Source organism: Bos mutus, chromosome 17 (assembly GCF_027580195.1).
Source record: "Bos mutus isolate GX-2022 chromosome 17, NWIPB_WYAK_1.1, whole genome shotgun sequence".
In the NCBI taxonomy this organism is placed as follows: domain Eukaryota; kingdom Metazoa; phylum Chordata; class Mammalia; order Artiodactyla; family Bovidae; genus Bos; species Bos mutus.
In genome coordinates this window covers 52043318-52060503 of record NC_091633.1, presented here as the reverse complement: position 1 = coordinate 52060503, position 17186 = coordinate 52043318, and positions in this window count along the sequence as shown.

Sequence of the window (17186 nt, the reverse complement as noted above, 5' to 3'; positions counted from 1 at the left end):
TCATTTAAATGGGAAAACATGTCATCTTCTCAGTACTGAATCAATAAGTCTGTTAGTCCTGCTTCATGAATCCTACATTCCAGCCCTTGAAATCCATCCCCTGCAAATCCCCACATCCTCCACAAGTTATGTCTATAATAGGCCATCGGTGTTCCTGATATCTGAGCTCTTATCCTCCTATTGTCTATCCAGAAACATGGTTCTGTCAAAGGTCACCTCTCCCAGGAATTATAATAGTGCCCTTGAAATACAATTTTTGCAGCTAAGTTTTAATATTATTGTCAAATATCTTTGATCTAACTATGCAACTCTAAGGAGGACCTTGTATTAACTGTTAGATTGTATGATTTCTAGCTTTAATTAGTTTAATTTATATTGGTTTTACTGTGATATTCTCATATATTGAATAGTGTTAGGTACAGTGTAGGTGCTCAATTATTATAATTTTTGAATAAAATAAATATTAGACTAGTGTGGCATAAAATAACATAATTACATCAGTTTATCCCAGGGTCTGGTGAAAAACTTGCCAGTGTTTTAGAAAGGTGCTGACTTTATTTTGGGGCTTCTCATGTGGTGCCAGTGGTAAAGAGCCCTCCTGCCAATGCAGAAGACATTAAGAGATGTGAGTTCAATCCATGGGTCAGAAAGAGCCCCTGGAGAAGGGAATGGCAACCCACTCCAGTATTGTTGCCTGAAGAATCCCATGGACTGAGGAGCCTGGTGGGCTATAGTCCACATGGTCACAAAGAATCAGACACGACTGAAGCAAATTAGCATGCACACACAACTTAATTTCAGTCTTATGAATTAAAATGAGATAGAATGACACTGCCAAAAAGAGTTTACATGACATTTTCAATGCCTTGGAGTATTATACAGAATAAGGAGTAGAAGGTGTAGGGATCATGTTTTCTTCTATTCTTTTAGTTTAAGTTTTAAGAAGAAGAAAAATAATACAGAAAGCATCAAAAAATCCTCTATATAAATTTTTAATAATAAGACTTACTGTTGCAAACTCTACTTTGTGTTACTAAGATAGTGAGCTTAGAATGGGGATAAATACCATTTTAAAACTATTTTCAAATAACATATAGGTTGGCAAGAGAAATGCTGACCTGAACTAACAACGTTTTATTTCTATCTTATTGAGAACATTTTAAAGTGAACTCAGTTCAGGTCAGTTGAGTCACTTAGTCATGTCCGATTCTTTGCGATCCCATGAATCGCAGCACGCCAGGCCTCCCTGTCCATCACCAACTCCTGGAGTTCACTCAAACTCATGTCCATCGAGTTGGTGATGCCATCCAGCCATCTCATCCTCTGTCATCCCCTTCTCCTCCTGTCCCCGATCCCTTTCAGCATCAGAGACTTTTCCAGTGAGTCAACTCTTTGCATGAGGAGGCCAAAGTATTGGAGTTTCAGCTTTAGCATCATTCTTCCAAAGAAATCCCAGGGCTGATCTCCTTCAGAATGGACTGGTTGGATCTCCTTGCAGTCCAAAGGACTCTCAAGAGTCTTCTCCAACACCACAGTTCAAAAGCATCAATTCTTCGGCACTCAGCTTTCTTCACAGTCCAACTCTCACATCCATACATGACCACAGGAAAAATCATAGCCTTGACTAGACGGACCTTTGTTGGCAAAGTAATGTCTCTGCTTTTGAATATGCTATCTAGGTTGGTCATAACTTTCTTTCCAAGGAGTAAGCGTCTTTTAATTTCATGGCTGCAGTCACCATCTGCAGTGATTTTGGAGCCCCCCAAAAATAAAGTCTGATAGACACTCTTTCCACTGTTTCCCCATCTATTTCCCATGAAGTGATGGGACCAGATGCCATGATCTTTGTTTTCTGAATGTCGAGTTTTAAGCCAACTTTTTCACTCTCCTCTTTCACTTTCATCAAGAGGCTTTTTAGTTCCTCTTCACTTTCTGCCATAAGGGTGGTGTCATCTGCATATGTGAGGTTATTGATATTTCTCCCGGCAATCTTGATTTCAGCTTGTGCTTCTTCCAGCCCAGCGTTTCTCATGATGTACTCTGCATATAAGTTAAATAAGCAGGGTGACAATATACAGCCTTGACGTACTCCTTTTCCTATTTGGAACCAGTCTGTTGTTCCATGTCCAGTTCTAACTGTTGCTTCCTGACCTACATACAGATTTCTCAAGAGGCAGGTCAGGTGGTCTGGTATTCCCATCTCTTGAAGAATTTTCCACAGTTTATTGTGATCCACACAGTCAAAGGCTTTGGCATAGTCAATAAAGCAGAAATCGATGTTTTTCTGGAACTCTCTTGCTTTTTCGATGATCCAGCGGATGTTGGCAATTTGGTCTTTGGAAGAACAGACTAAATTATGAACACATATAATCCATCCTCCAATATTAACTGCTATTAACATTTTGTCACATTTATTTCTGTGTTTTCACTAAATGCTTATATTACATACACAGCTAAAATTTATTTTATTTCCTGTCATTTTTTTCTATTATTATGCCCACAATCACCACTATCATAATAATCAAAAAGGTCATAAACATGGATGAGACATTTAATTCATAAGGAGAATTTTTTCAGATCTTTGCTTTTCTTTGAGAGAGATGCTGATATTCTGAAGTTCCAGTCCACTTACCAGGAAGGATAGGTTGTGACTTCCTCTAATCTTAAGTAAAAAGGGCAGAGCTTCCATAAGATTATTTGCAGGTAAACAGTTTGATTTGTGTTTTCTTTTCCTACCTATGAAAATCCAGAGCAAAAATGACATACTTGCCAGATACTTCAGGAACAGACTCTCTAATGATTTTGGATCAGCCTTCACTCACAGAGAGTGTCCATGCAAAGAATCTCAAAGTTATCCATGAAGCACATTTAAAAATAAATTTGATGGAGGTTACTACCTTCCTAATTTTTCCTATAAACCCTCTAAAGGAGCAAATAAGCTTCAGCAAAGGAGGAACTGGAAGTGAAATTTTGAATTCCTAACTTCTGAGGATGGTATAAGTGACTTGCAGAAAAGAATGCATTCACCTAACTAAAGAAAACCTCAGGGGAGAGCCCAGAGGAAGTATGAAGCCCCATTCAACACATTTTCCTATGAACTGGCCAGAAGCCATGATTATCATTATGAAAAAAAGAGAACTAGGAGCTTAGATTAGAAAAGGTAGAAGAAAAAGAATATTATAATTCCACTACTTACTGAGAAAGCCCCTCAGTTAATATTTAAACAACTTTAGACTTGATACCACATGGCACTGGACATAATAATTATCATGGTGGGGCAGTATTTTACAAAGAATACATTACTGTAGGTATTTTTATTACTGAGAGTTCTGAGAAAAGCCATGAGTCATGTTTATTCAACTTGGAAGTAGAAAATCTAAATTATCAAGAAGATTATTGTCATATAGAAGAATGCTATTCATTATTAAAAATGATTAAAAAAAAAACAAAACAATCATAGGGATGATTTCTACCAGTAACTGAAAAAGAATATGAAATAAGACTGAATTTTCACTGATTTCAATTTGTATTTTTATGTGTACATGCACATGTGAGTTTATATGAAACAAAGTGTCTGTTTAACACTAATATATTTCTGGAATTATGGATAATATTGTCATCATAATTTCAGTTTTATACATTTTCAAGTTCTCTATTACATGACACTAGGTTTTTATAATCAGGGAAAATAATAATAGCCTATTTTCTAAAATAAGTTACATAAGTATAGCTTAAAAATGGCTCCAAAATGCAGGAAAATATGAGAGCTTAACATGTACAAAATTAACTTTATGATTAAATTAAACAAACAAGGAAGATTTCACTTATTAAAAGACTGAATTATGTCCCCACAAATTCTGCCAGTACCTCAGAATTTGACTGTCATTTGTAGATAGGGTTTTTTGTGTGTGTTAGAGCAAAAGTTATTTTTAAACTGAAGTATCAGTTAAGTTCAGTCGCTCAGTCGTGTCTGTCTCTTTGCGACCCCATAAATCGCAGCACATCAGGCCTCCATGTCCAAACCAACTCCCGGAGTTCACTCAGATTCACGTCCATCGAGTCAGTGATGCCATCCAGCCATCTCATCCTCTGTCATCCCCTTCTCCTCCTGTTCCCAATCCCTCCCAGCATCAGAGTATTTTCCAATGAGTCAACTCTTCGCATGAGGTGGCCAAAGTACTGGAGTTTCAGCTTTAGCATTATTCCTTCCAAAGAAATCCCAGGGCTGATCTCCTTCAGAATGGACTGGTTGGATCTCCTTGCAGTCCAAAGGACTCTCAAGAGACTTCTCCAACACCACAGTTCAAAAGCATTAATTCTTCAGCTCTCAGCTTTCTTCACAGTCCAACTCTCACATCCATACATGACCACAGGAAAAACCATAGCCTTGACTGGACAGACCTTTGTTGGCAAAGTAATGTCTCTGCTTTTGAATATGCTATCTAGGTTGGTCATAACTTTCCTTCAAAGGAGTAAGCGTCTTTAAATTCATGGCTGCAGTCACCATCTGCAGTGATTTTGGAGCCGCCAAAAATAAAGTCTGACACTGTTTCCACTGTTTCTCCATCTATTTCCCAAAGTGATGGGGCCAGATGCCATGATCTTCATTTTCTGAATGTTGAGCTTTAAGCCAACTTTTTCACTCTCCACTTTCACTTTCATCAAGAGGCTTTTGAGTTCCTCTTCACTTTCTGCGATAAGGATGGTGTCATCTGCATATTTGAGTTTATTGATATTTCTCCCGGCAATCTTGATTCCAGCTTGTGCTTCTTCCAGCCCAGTGTTTCTCATGATGTACTCTGCATATAAGTTAAATAAGCAGGGTGACAATATACAGCCTTGACGTACTCCTTTTCCTATTTGGAACCAGTCTGTTGTTCCATGTCCAGTTCTAACTGTTGCTTCCTGACCTGCATACAAATTTCTCAAGAGGCAGATCAGGTGGTCTGGTATTCCCATCTCTTTCAGAATTTTCCACAGTTTATTGTGATCCACACAATCAAAGGCTTTAGCATAGTCAATAATGCAGAAATAGATGTTTTTCTGGAACTCTCTTGCTTTTTCCATGATCCAGTGGATGTTGGCAATTTGATCTCTGGTTCCTCTGCCTTTTCTAAAACCAGCTTGGACATCTGGAAGTTCATGGATCACATATTGCTGAAGCCTGGCTTGGAGAATTTTGAGCATTACTTTACTAGCGTGTGAGATGAGTGCAACTGTGTGGTAGTTTGAGTATTCTTTGGCATTGCCTTTGGGGTTGGAGTGAAAACTGACCTTTTCCAGTCCTGTGGCCACTGCTGAGTTTTCCAAATTTGCTGGCATATTGAGTGTGGCACTTTCACAGCATCAACTTTCAGGATTTGAAATAGCTCAACTGGAATTCCATCACCTCCACTAGCTTTGTTTGTAGTGATGCTTCCTAAGGCCCACTTGACTTCACATTCCAGGATGTCTGGCTCTAGGTCAGTGATCACACCATAGTGATTATCTGGGTTGTGAACATCTTTTTTGTACAGTTCTTCTGTGTATTCTCGCCACCTCTTCTTAATATCTTCTGCTTCTATTAGGTCTTTACCATTTAAGCCCTTTATCGAGCCCATCTTTGCATGAAATGTTCCCTTGGTATCTCTAATATCTTGAAGAGATCTCTAGTCTTTCTCATTCTGTTGTTTTCCTCTATTTCCTTGCATTGATCGCTGAGGAAGGCTTTCTTATCTCTTCTTGCTATTCTTTGGAACTCTGCATTCAGATGTTTATATCTTTCCTTTTCTCCTTTGCTTTTCACTTCTCTTCTTTTCACAGCCATTTGTAAGGCCTCCCCAGACAGCCATTTTGCTTTTTTGCATTTCTTTTCCACAGGGATGATCTTGATCCCTGTCTCCTGTACAATGTCACGAACCTCATTCCATAGTTCATCAGGCACTCTATCTAGGCACTCTATCTATCAGATCTAGGCCCTTAAATCTATTTCTCACTTTCACTGTATAATCATAAGGGATTTGATTTAGGTCATACCTGAATGGTCTAGTGGTTTTCCCTACTTTCTTCAATTTAAGTCTGAATTTGGCAATAAGGAGTTCATGATCTGAGCCACAGTCAGCTCCTGGTCTTGTTTTTGCTGACTGTATAGAGCTTCTCCATCTTTGGCTGCAAAGAATATAATCAATCTGATTTCAGTAATGTCCATGTATAGAGTCTTCTCTTGTGTTGTTGGAAGAAGGTGTTTGTTAGGACCAGTGCATTTTCTTGGCAAAACTCTATTAGTCTTTGCCCTGCTTCATTCCGTATTCCAAGGCCAAATTTGCCTGTTACTCCAGGTGTTTCTTGACGTCCTACTTTTGCATTCCAGTCCCCTATAATGAAAAGGACATTTTTTGGGGTGTTAGTTCTAAAAGGTCTTGTAGGTCTTCATAGAACCTTTCAACTTCAGCTTCTTCAGCATTACTGGTTGGGACATAGACTTGGATTACTGTGATATTGAATGGTTTGCCTTGGAAACGAACAGAGATCATTCTGTTTTTTGAGATTGCATCCAAGTACTGCATTTCAGACTGTTTTGTTGACCATGATGGCTACTCCATTTCTTCTGAGGGATTCCTGCCCGCAGTAGTAGATATAATGGTCATCTCAGTTAAATTTTACCCATTCCAGTCCATTTTAGTTCGCTGATTCCTAGAATGTCAACATTCACTCTTGCCATCTCTTGTTTGATCACTTCCAATTTGCCTTGATTCATGGACCTGACATTCCAGGTTCCTATACAGTATTGCTCTTTATAGCATTGGACCTTGCTTCTATCAGCAGTCACATCCACAGCTAGGTATTCTTTTTTCTTTGGCTCTATTTCTTCATTCTTTCTGGAGTTATTTCTCCACTGATCTCCAGTAGCATATTGGGCACCTACTGACCTGGGGAGTTCCTCTTTCAGTATCCTATCATTTTGCCCTTTCATACTGTTCATTGGGTTCTCTAGGCAAGAATACTAAAGTGGTTTGCCATTACCTTCTCCAGTGGACCACATTCTGTCAGATCTCTCCACCATGACCCACCCATCTTGGGTTGCCCCACGGGCATGGCTTAGTTTCATTGAGTTAGACAAGGCTGTGGTTTTAGTGTGATTTTATTGACTAGTTTTCTGTGAGTATGGTTTCAGTGTGTTTGCCTTCTGATGCCCTCTTGCAACACCTACCGTCTTACTTGGGTTTCTCTTACCTTTGGTGTGGGGTATCTCTTCACGGCTGCTCCAGCAAAGCGCAGCCGCTGCTTCTTACCTTGGATGAGGGGTATCTCCTCACCGCCTCCCTTCCTGACTTTCAATGTGGGATAGCTCCTCTAGGCCCTCCTGCGCCCGTGCAGCCACGGCTCCTTGGGCTTGGGGTTGGTCCTCCCAGCCGCCTCCCCTGGCTTTGGACGTGGGGTTGCTTCTCCCAGCCGCCGCCCCTAGTTTCGGGCATGGGGGCGTAGGACAGTAAGATTACAAGTTCACAAAAAGACAAATAGCTATAGAAAAATGCTTTAGTAGTGCTCACTGATAATGTACTTTTAAATAATAATAAATGCATAGCAAAGTTAAGTAAAATGTAACTACAAAGTAATGGTAAATAAATGATTCCCAGGTTGTGTAGTTAGTAAAGAATCCTTCTGTTAATCCTCCTGTTAATGTTCACCCATGACGCAAGAATCACAGGTTTGATCTCTGGGTCAGGAAGACCCCTGGAGTAGGAAATGGCAACCCATCCAGTACCCTTGCCTGGAAAATCCCATGAAAGAGGAGCCTGTTGGGCTACAGTCCATGGGTTTGCAAAGAGTTGGACTTTACTGAGCGACTGAGTGCACACTTATATAGCTGGACAAAATTGTTTATTACATGTCAAAAGAGAAAAAATTAATAAAAATTTTTATTAAATGTTATTTTTAGATTTAAAATTTTAAAGCTATCACATCTTTATAGACTGTGTTTTAAGATCTTTCCTTTTTTTGATATTCAACTGTATGAATAAGTAATATCAAAAATGATACTAATGATAACTAAACTTTTTATTTTTTGGCTACAGGCATCATTTCTGAAGATACCAAGAAGTGCATATAACTTAATCATATTTGTGTGCTACACACTGTTTTATGTAAACATTATGGTGAAAAATACAGACATAAAATTCAATCTCAATAAAGAGTTAGTTCAGTTCAGTTCAGTCACTCAGTCATGTTCAACTCTTTGCAACCCCAAGGACTATAGCATGCCAGGCCTTCCTGTTCATCACCAACTCCCCGAGTTTGCTCAAACTCATGTCCATTGAGTTGGTGATGCCATCCAACCATCTCATCCTCTGTCATTCCCTTCTCTTCCTGCCTTCAATATTTCCCAGCATTAGGGTCTTTTCAAATGAGTCATTTCTTTGCATCACATGGCCAAAGTATTGTAGTTTCAGCTTCAATATCAGTCCTTCCAATGAAAATTCAGGACTGATTTCCTTTAGGATGGACTGGTTGGATCTCCTTGCTATCCAAGGGAGTCTCAAGAGTCTTCTCCAACACCACAATTCAAAAACTTCACTTCTTCAGTGCTCAGCTTTCTTTACAGTCCAATTCTCACATCCATACATGACTACTGGAAAAACCATAGCTTTGCCTAGACAGACCTTTGTTGGCAAAGTAATGCCTCTGCTTTTTAATATGCTGTCAAGTTTGGTCATAATTTTTCTTCCAAGGAGCAGGTGTCTTTTAATTTCATCACTGCAGTCACCATCTGCAGTGATTTTGGAGACCCAAAAAATAAAGTCTGTCACTGTTTCTCCATCTATGTGCCATAAAGTGATGGGACCAGATGTCATGATCTTAGTTTACTGAATATTGAGCTTTAAGCCAATTTTTTTTCACTCTCCTCTTTCACTTTCATCAAGAAGCTTTTTTTGTTCTCTTCACTTTCTGCCATAAGGGTGGTATCATCTGCATATATGAGGTTATTGATATTTCTCCTGGAAATCTTGATTCCAGCTTGTGCTTCATCCAGCCTGGCATTTCTCATGATGACTCTGCAAATATATTAAATATGCAAGTTGACAATATACAGCTATGATGTACTCTATTCCTGATTTGGAACCAATATGTTGTTCCATGTCCAGTTCTGACTGTTGCTTCTTGACCTGTATACAGATTTCTCAAGAGGCAGGTCAGGTGGTCTGGTATTTCCATCTCTTTCATAATTTTCCAGTTTATTGTGATCCACACAGTCAAAGGCTTTGGCACAGTCAATAAATCAGAAGTAGATGTTTTTCTGGAACTCTTTTGCTTTTTTCAATGATTCAACGGATGTTGGCAATTTGGTCTCTGGTTCCTCTGCCTTTTCCTAGCTGGCCTGAACATCTGGAAGTTCACGATTCACGTATTGTTGAAACCTACTTTGGAGAATTTTGAGCATTACTTCACTAGCATGTGAGATGAGTGCAATTTTGCAGTAGTTTGAGCAGTATTTGGCATTGCCTTTTTTTGGGGGATTGGAATGAAAACTTACCTTTACCAGTCTTGTAGCCACTGCTGAGTTTTCCAAATTTGCTGGCATATTGAATGCAGCACTTTCACAGCATCATCTTTTAGGATTTGAAATAGGTCTACTGGAATTCTATCACCTCCACTAGCTTTGTTCATAGTGATGCTTCCTAAGGGCCACTTGACTTCCCATTCCAGGATGTCTGACTCTAGGTGAGTGATCACACCATCATGATTATCTGGGTTGTGAAGATCTTTTTTTGTACTGTTCTACTTTGTATTCTTGCCCCCTCTTCTTAATATCTTTTACTTCTGTTAGGTCTGTACCATTTCTGTCCTTTATTGTGCCCATCTTTGCATGAAATGTTCCCTTGGTATCTCCAATTTTCTTGAAGAGATCTCTAGTCTTTTCCAATTTATTGTTTTCCTCTATTTATTTGCACCAATTACTGCTGCTGCTGCTGTTAAGTTGCTTCAGTCATGTCCAACTCTGTGCGACCCTATAGACGGAAGCCCACAAGGCTCCCCCGTCCTTGGGATTCTCCAGGCAAGAACACTGGAGTGGGTTGCCAGTTCCTCCTCCAATGCATGAAAGTGAAAAGTGAAAGGGAAGTTGCTCAGTCATGTCTGACTCTTAGCGACCCCATGGACTACAGCCTACCAGGCTCCTCCATCCATGGGATTTTCCATGCAAGAGTACTGGAGTGGGGTGCCAATGTCTTCTCCATTGCACTGATCAGTAGGAAGTCTTTATCTCTCCTTGCTCTTCTTTGGAATTCTACATTCAAATGGGTATTTGTTTCCTTTTCTCCTTTGCCTTTTGCTTCTCTTCTTTTCATAGCTATTTGTAAGGTCTCCTCAGACAAACATTTTGCCTTTTTGCAGTAGACCTGGTTATGGCACAAGCCTTTTTGGAGGAGGTTGCCATTAACCCCCCCCCCGCTCCCCACCACCATAGGGTGGCCAGAACTTACACATGACTGGGGAAACAGACTCTTGGAGGGCACAAACAGAACCTTGTGTGCACCAGGACCCAGGAGAAAGGAGCAGTGACCCCACAAGAGACTGACCCAGACTTGCCCATGAGTGTCCAGGAGTCTCTGGTAGAGGCATGGGTTGGTGATGGCCTGCTGAAGGGTTGGGGGCACTGAATGTAGCAGTGCATGCATGGGACCTTTGAAGGTTACCATTACCTCCACCATATTTGGCCTGAGGTCAGATAACAGAAAGGGAACACAGCCCCACCCATCAACAGAAAATTGGATTAAAGATTTACTGAGAATGACCCTGCCCATCAGAATAAGACCCAGTTTCCCCCTCAGTCAATCTCTCCCATCAGGAAGCTTCCATAAGCCTCTCATCCTTCTCCAGCTGAGGGCAGATAGACTGAAAACCAAAATCACAAATAAAGAGTTGAAGTAAATGAAAAAAGCAATGTCTGATAATACATTATCCAAAGTCTGTAAAGGATCTTAGCCACTTGAAAAGTTTTTTTTTCTATTTATGAATTCTATACAAATAGCCAGTGATTATATTTTTAGAAGTGGTTTATTCCTTTGACCAGCTGTGTCATAGACTGACTCACTCTCTTTCAACAAATTTCTTTTCCTTCAAATGGGTGACTTGGACATTCCACTTAAGGCTTTCTCCATTGGCATCATTGCTTCCTTGGTCTTGCTACCCCTTTTCTCTATACATGATCTGCTACATCAGTAACCTTCATTTTGTTTTAAAGAATTGTGTCATTTTTGTGTGTGAGAACAAAAAGACTAAAGGCATCTTCCTAAAACCTTCCCTTCTTTCTTGCATTAATGGAAGCTTAAGTCATACTGATACTTTAGGGCTGATGTAAGAAATATCAGTTCTCTGCATACCAAAGCCACTGATCTTTCTTATTTCACATGTTTGGTAACAAAAACAATTCTTTGCATTTGTATAGACAATGACTTACAAAACCTAATAATCCTGTACACTGGCTCAGTTTGGCTCTATATTCCTCATGGGTAGGATTATTTCTCTTGGCTTCATCTAATTGCCTTTCTTCTTTTGTCCCTACATTCATAGTTTTCTTATATTAAAATCATTTTTATCATACCTATTTCCTGTGTTGCCTTCAAGAACTTTTGGGGAAAAAAAATCAGGCTAGAAATAGAAACAAATTATTTGCATTTCCAATGAGAAAAGTAAGATTCAGCAGAGGAGAGAGGGTAAGTGATTTATTCAGGGGCATGTGTCTTTTTGTTTGTTTGTATTGCCCAGGGTCACCTTCTTTCAAAATTAAACTAATTTTTTTCTTTTTATAACTTCTTTTGTTCTCTAATCATTAAAGAAAGTATAAATGTTTCCTAAATAAATATATCAGGTAAATTTAAAATAAGGTTCACTTTTCAGTAACTATTCTATATCTACAGTTCAATTTTTCTCTAATGTTTATTTTCTTATTAATGTCTAAAGCTGACCTGAGTCAAAAAGGCAGCCAGGTGGTTCTCCAGTAAAGATGGGTTTTATTCGGGATCAGCAAAGAATTAGGGATATGCAACCATGATGAAGACACGTGCAAGTCCCCCCCAAGCAAGGGAAAGAGAAAATTTTTATAGAGAGGAAAACAAAGTTCTCAGCGGTACTAACAAAAAGACAATCGCTTTTCATTGGCTGGGTACTTGCCAGGAAAGAATTTTTTTTCATGTTGGGCTCTGCTTTCGTCTCAGGGTGTGAGAGCTCCCCCTTCTGGTTGCTTGTGTGCTGTGCTTAGTTGCTCAGTCGCGGTGGACTCTGTGACCCCACGCATTGTGCAGCCTGCCAGGCTCCTCTGTTCATGGAATTCTCCAGGCAAGAATACTGGAGTGGGTTGCCATGCCCTCCTCCAGGGGATCCTCCCAACGGAGAGATCGAACTCAGGTCTCCCGCACTGCAGGCAGATTCTTTACTATATGAGCGACTAGGGAGGCAGCTAGTTGCTTAACTCTTTTAATTGAAGTTTTTGTTTACATTTTCAGCTAATTAAACCTACTGACCCCTGCTCTTTTATCCTCTTCGATATTAAGTTCAAATCTGTTCTGATTGTACAACCAATTCTTAAACATATGATATGTATTCCCATTACATTAACTTATTTATATATTTGATAAAATGGCACTATACAAGTACATTTATACATTATGAAACATGTTTTCAAAACATCAATTGATTAAATAAACATAAAGATATGCAGCTAAATAATTATTGTGTTCATACTAGTTGTTTCTAATTTATAACTTGGCTAAGATTCAAGTAATTTATTTAATAATATGTGAGACAAGGTAAATAATTGAAGATAATATATGAGGACAATAAAGTGAACATTATATGAAGATAATAAAGTGAGCAAAATGAATCCAAGACCTTACCTGAATCTTAACATTGTCCTGTTGCAAGATGAGGTATAAAACCGTTTGAATATACCCTTTTCAGCATTCTAATGTTCTCCACTTTCACTTAGTTCTATTATAATAGCTCTGTATATACATTAATACTATCTGTGTTTCTATATTTTCTTTTAAGCATCTACAGTCTACCCTGCCTCAGCTCCATCTTTCCTTTTATGTGGAATACACTCCTTAATCAACACCCATGTGTCTTGTTTCTTCTACACTCACCATTCTTTTTTTTTTTTTTCTGGAATTCTCTTGCTTTTTCTTTTTTTTTTTAAATTTTATTTTATTTTTAAACTTTATGTAATTGTATTAGTTTTGCCAAATATCAAAATGAATCCGCCACAGGTATACATGTGTTCCCCATCCTGAACCCTCCTCCCTCCTCCCTCCCAATACCATCCCTCTGGGTCGTCCCAGTGCACCAGCCCCAAGCATCCAGTATCGTGCATCACTTGTTCTGCCTGCTTTTACTTACTAGCTTAATTTGGCTACACAGTTCTCTGATTTTAATCCTAGGCTACAACTGAAAAGAATATTACAGAAAATTATTTAATATGTGATACTGCACATTTATGGGCTTCACATTCAGCTGGAACTTTAGCACTTTTTAACATTAACCTTTTTTTACGTGTCTGCCATCTTTTACACTTCTGTAGATGTTATTTCAAAGATTCACCACTCAAATCCTCTCTCTCCCTCACTCTTTTCTTTGTTGAACCTTATTGAATAAACCTTGTTGAATAAATCTTATTTCACAGGGAAAATAAAAGCCATTATATATTAAGTTTAACCTCCCCATCCATTTAGCAAATATTTTGTGTTCCTTTGTTTTGGATGTATAGCAGTAAAAAAGTGTTATTCTGGGAGATGCAAGATTGTGAAGATCTTTCTAGAGAGAGAGAACATCACTTGTAAAATGACCTGACATAGAAATTATGCTCCATTCATTGAACAAACATGAAAAAGCAGCCCATGTGGCTTGAGTTTCTGAGTCTAGGACAGAGTAGTGATACTGTAGGGTTGTCACCCATGATCCTCCTTTTTCATTATAATTAGGTTTAACTAATGCATGGCCTTTTAAGGGTGATTTTGGATGCAAGGTGCTGTAACAAGTAGTTAAAATTTTATTTCATCTTCATTTTTTTGACCTTTTATATAATTAACAATATTAGTTTTATAATTCTTAAAAATCTATGAAAAACTGAAATTAACAGCAGTCTTGTAAAGCTTAATAAGTGCCAAACACTATACTAAGTGCTGCATATGTATTATTTTGTTTAGTCCAAGTCATATACATATGAGGGTTTGGTGATCACTAGGTAGGTGAGTCTGTGTAAATATAATGTGAAAAGCTGTTTATGAGGGCTGAGTAATTAGCTCAATGTCAAATATCCAGTAAGGATATGGATCTGTGGTATATATATATAGAAAAATCTGGCCAAGAAGCACATATAATTAATCTTACAAGAAAAAGAATTCCTAAGTATCACAGCAATTCTAAAATATAAATTTATCCCTTGCTCTATTGACTGAAAAGTTAATGCTAAACAATCTTTCCCACTTTCATGACTTACAAAGGCACTTAAAACTAAGAACAAAATTTTGATGTGCCCTAAAAGGCTCAACAAGATGGTCACCATTTATTTCCACCAATCCCACATTGAACTACTCTATCCTAGACTCAGAAACTCAAGCTACATGGGCTGCTTTTTCATGTTTGTTCAGTGAATGCAGCATAATTTCTATGTCAGGTCATTTTACAAGTGATATTCTCTCTCTCTAGAAAGATCTTCACAATCTTGCATCTCTATCCCACTTTCCCAATTGTACACCATTAAATTTACTGCCATGATTATATGGCATAATAATATTTAAATTAAACTCTTTATTGATGATTATAGATTCCCATACAATTCTAAGAAATAACACAGAGTTATTCCTGTAAACCTTTTACCTAGTTCCTCCCAATTAACACTTTGCATGATTACAGGATACTATCATAGCTAGAAAATTAACATGTATATAATACACCAACATTATTCAGTTTTCACCAGTTTTATATGCAGGCATTGTGTGTATATTTTCATACCATTTTATCATGTGTAGGGTCATGTGACTACTATCTTAGCTAACATATAGAATAACTCCATCACAGTGATCTCTTGTCATACCATTTTATAGCCACAGCCATCTTCCTTCCTCAGGCAACTTCTAATTGTTCTCTTATTTCTATATTACTGTCCTTTCAAGGATATTATACTAATGGAATGCATGTAAGCTTTTAATTTTTTTTTTTTTTTTTTTTTTTTTTTTGGTAATATATTAAAAAATTTTTAGGCCATTTAGAATTACAGAAAAATTATGAAGATGGCTACACCCAGTTTTCCATTATTAACACCTTATAATTAATACAAGACAGTTGTTACATATAATGAAAAATGATTATCATTAAATTCGACTTTATTCACATTTCTTAGTACTTACCTAAATATCATCTTTTCTGTACCAGAGTTGCATCCAGAATATCACATTACATTTAGTTGTCAAATCTCCTTAGGTTTCCCTTGGCTGTGGCAGTTTCTCATAATTTTTTTGTTTTTGATAACCTTGACAGTTTTGAGGTGTACTGTTAAGGTGTTTTGAAGAATGTCCTTCTACTGGATCTGTCTGATGTTTTTGTTCATGATCAGACTGGGGTTATGGGTTTTGGGGACAAAGACCACAAAGGTAAAAGGTCATTTTCATTTTCCAGGGTATAGCCTATCATTGTTGATATCATCTGAGTAGTATTTGTTAAGTTTCTCCACTTAAAAGTGTTTTTTTCTCCTTTTCCAAAATGGTAATGTTAGGAAGGAAGTCACTATGCATAGTCATACTTAAGAAGTGGGAGTTACCTGCCAGCTCTTTGATGGTAAGGTGCGTACATTGATTACATAGAATTCTTCTGCAGGAGATTTGTCTTTTCTTCTGCGCTTATTTATTCAATCGTCTACTTAATCATTATAGACTCATGGATATTTATTCTATACTTAGATTATATTCCAATACTATTTATTTCTTTGCTTTAATTGTTTCAGCTTTGGGAGCTCATTTAATTGACTCTAGTGTCCCTTTAGCATGCCCCTTCATTGGGTTTGTTCATTTCCTTATTGTTGTTGACTTTCTCACTTGCTGGCAGTACACGATATCCCAGGCTCGTTGTTTATATTTACTTCATCAGTTCTAGAATCAGCTATTTATTGAAGGATCCCTGGATCCTTATATCTGAGAATTTTAGAAACTTTTTTTTAGAAACTAAAATCAGAGTGTAAGGTGACCTCACTATATACATATGTTTTAATACTGTGGTCCATTTTATTAACTGGTTGGATCTCCTTGCAATCCAAGGGACTCTCAAGAATCTTTTCCAATATCACAATCCAAAAGCATCTATTCTTTGGTGCTCAGCTTTCTTTATAGTCCAACTTTCACATCCATACATGACTACTGGAAAAACCATAGCTTTGACTAGATGGGCCTTTGTTGGCAAAGTAATGTCTTGGCTTTTTAATATGCTGTCTAGGTTGATCATAGCTTTTCTTCTAAGGAGCAAGCGTCTCTTAATTTCATGGCTGCAGTCACCATCTGCAGCAATTTTGTAGCCCCCCAAAATAAAGTTTGTCACTGTTTCCACTGTTTCCCCATCTATTTGCCATAAAGTGATGGGGGCAGATGCCATGATCTTAATTTTCTGAATGTTGAACTTTAAGCCAACTTTTTCACTCTGCTCTTTCACTTTTATCAAGAGGCTCTTTAGGTCTTCTTCATAAGGGTGGTGTCATCTGCATATATGAGGTTATTGACATTTCTCCCATCAATCTTAATTAGAGCTTGTGCTTCATCCAGCCCAACATTTTGCATGATTTACTCTGCATATGTTAAATAAGCAAGGTGACAATATATAGCCTTGATATATTCCTTTCCAAACTTGGGAAGATCCAACCAGTCAGTCCTAAAGGAAATCAGTCCTGAATATTCATTGGAAGGACTGATGCTGAAGCTGAAACTCCAATATATTATGGCTACCTGATGTGAAGAATTGACTCATTGGAAAAGACCTGATGCTGGGAAAGATTGAAGGCAGAAGGAGAAGGGGGTCGACAGAGGATGAGATGGTTGGTTTGCATCACCAATGTGATGGACATGAGTTTGAATAAACTCTGGGAATTGGTGATGGACAGGGAAGCCTGGCCTTCTGCAGTCCATGGGGTCACAAAGAGTCAGCCACCACTGAGTAACAGAACTGAA